Source organism: Bos mutus, chromosome 19 (genome assembly GCF_027580195.1).
Source record: "Bos mutus isolate GX-2022 chromosome 19, NWIPB_WYAK_1.1, whole genome shotgun sequence".
Taxonomy (NCBI): Eukaryota; Metazoa; Chordata; class Mammalia; order Artiodactyla; family Bovidae; genus Bos; species Bos mutus.
The window spans coordinates 18182965-18185569 of NC_091635.1; the positions used below are offsets into that span (position 1 = coordinate 18182965).

The following is a 2605-nucleotide window of genomic DNA, read 5'->3' on the forward strand; positions in this document are numbered from 1 at the left end:
CATCTCAACGTCTGTTTCCAGAGAGCCAGTCTAAGACATCTGGTTTTCTCTCCTTGTGGTCCGTGGACATGCTGCCCCCAGAGAAATGTGTACCCCTCTTTTTTTCTTCTAAATAGTTTTGTGTATTTATCTATTGGCTGTGCTGGGTCTTTGTTGCCGTGTGGGTTTTTCTCTAGCTGTAGCAAGTGGGGGCTACTCTCTAGTTGTCCGTGGGCTTCTCATTGCCGTGGCTTCTTGTAGTGGAGCCCCGGCTCTAGTGCTCAGGCTTCGGTAGTTGCAGTGTGTGGGCTCAGTAGTTCCAGCTCCTGGGCTCTAGAGCACAGACTTAGATGCTCCGAGGCATGTGGGATCTTCCTGGGTCAGGGATCAAACCCACGTCCCCTGCATTTGCAGGCAGGTTCTTTACCGTCTGAGCCACCAGGGAAGCCCCCAGGGTCGGAGTTAGGTGCTCATGTTAAGAAATAGGGTGAGAGGGACTTTCCTGGCGGTCCAGTGTAGTTAATAATCTACCTTGCAATGCAGGGGACTTGGCTTTGATCCCTGGTCAGGTAACTAAGGTCCACATGCCACAGAGCAACTAAGCCCACGCTGCACAAGTAGAGAGTCCGTGGTCCATCACAAAAGATCCCAGGTGCCGCAGCTAAGACTGGACATAGCTGAATCGATAAATAAATGTTTTTAAAAAAGAGAGAGAGAAAATAGGGTGATAAAGAAAGCAGCAGATTTGTTGTTCCAGCTGTGAGTCCTTGTCTGGTGACAAAGATGCTCTCCTTGACCAGATTCTCTGTGCAGGCTTCTCTGAGATCTTTTCCACCAAGGCTTTGACTTTGGGACTTGCATGTTCATTTCCGCATTGTCCGATTTTAGCAAGAATCCGGCCAAGTCAGTTAGGCTAGCATCCCGATCCTCCATACTTGATCACCCTCCACAACCAAGAGCCTCATCCTCCACCATCCCCCAGCTCATGTCTGACCACCCGCCTTGCCTTAGAGAGAATCCTGTTGGTCAGTTTACTAGAATCCCTGCTATGCAGGCACTTTTTTATTGTTGCTGTCGATATACAAAGTAACCCATTTATTATAGGCTGGCAACGTTATCAAATGATGGTGCGTCTAGTGGTCCTTCAGTCCTGGGCTCTTCTGATGGCAGACTTCTCTGTGACAGCAGAGGTTGGGCTGTAGGTCCAGGCACCATTGGCTACCACTTTCATGCAGGAACCACAATGCCAAATGCCCACAGCTCGTCTCTTCATCTTGGTCTTGCCACAGAAGGAGCAGGTGTACTTGGCTTGCTGGCTGATTTAAATTTTCTTAACCACTTTCCCGAGGGGGGCACCATAACGGGTCCTGTATTTGCCCACGATTCCAACATTCTGGCTGCGTTTCGCCATGCTGCCACAGCCCAGGTCCGAGCCCAGAGCTACCCCGAGTTCCCATCCACTGACCGACCCCCACCCCATCACCCTGCTCCTTGGCTATAAATTCCCACTTTTCCTTGTTTTCATCACTGAGCCCAGGCTCTCTCCTCCACTGCAAAACCTCATTGCAGCGATCCATCCACCTATCATGGTCTTTCCCCTTGAATAAACCCCTCCTCACCATTTTTTAACAAGTAACACGAATACTTTTTTTCTTCTACACTGTTGGGGGTCTGCTCATCATTCAAGACCTCATTCAAGGTTATTTCTTCTAAGAAGTCTTTCCTGGCTGTTAATGTCACTTCCTGTCTGGGCTTTCTTTGTATGTTTTACATATTTTAGTAGAACCGCTGGTGTCAGTCTCTCAGTTGTGTCTGACTCTTTGTGACCTGTGGACAGTAGCCACGAGGCTCCTCTGTCCATGGGATTTCCCAGGCAAGAATACTGGAGTGTGTTGCCACCACCTCCTCCAGGAGATCTTCCCAACCCGGGGATCGAACCCGGGTCTCCTGCACCACAGGCAGATTCTTTACCGTCTGAGCCACCAGGGACGTGGACACAAATCATTATAAATACTGTCTAATATTGTTTCTAGTAAAGTGTTTTTCAAGCTTTAAAAACAATTACAGAATACAGGACTCATGACAGGAATCAGACCTTCATGTTGTAGAAGGAGCAGAGGGAGTGAAGATTCCCTGGGGTCCCTTATGCCTCAGGCAGTCTCCAATACAGAGGTGAACTTCCATTATAAGTTCATGGAGTATGAGTGCGAGAGTGAATGAATGAAGCTGTCTGATTTGGGGTATGGTCCTCTCTGGCTCCAGTTTCAGTTTTATGAATCTCAGTTCAGTTGCTCAGTTGTATCTGACCCCTTGTGACCCCATGAATTGCAGCACGCCAGGCCTCCCTGTCCATCACCAACTCCCGGAGTCCACCCAAACTCATGTCCATCGAGTCGGTGATGCCATCCAGTCATCTCATCCTCTGTCGTCCCCTTCTCCTCCTGCCCCCAATCCCTCCCAGCATCAGGGTCTTCTCCAATGCTAGGGACAATCAGACTTAATTACTGTAAATTTGTTCCTCAGAATCAAGCAAGTCTCACCCACTGGAATATTCACTTTTTATTTCACCATAGGAAGCATTTGGGGCGGGGGTCCTGGGATCAGTCAGTGGGTTCGTTTGCTTGTC

At 49.0% G+C, this 2605-nt stretch overlaps 1 non-coding gene and 1 pseudogene across 1 annotated transcript; both read right to left on the minus strand.

The window, feature by feature from the left end:
* Nucleotides 1-1123: 1123 nt before the first annotated feature.
* LOC102288132 (large ribosomal subunit protein eL43-like) lies at nt 1124-1390 on the minus strand (annotated as a pseudogene).
* A 506-nt stretch (nt 1391-1896) lies between these two features.
* TRNAH-GUG (transfer RNA histidin (anticodon GUG)) lies at nt 1897-1968 on the minus strand. The gene has a single exon. It is a non-coding gene; the product is annotated as a tRNA-His (tRNA).
* Between the last annotated feature and the right edge of the window lie 637 nt (nt 1969-2605).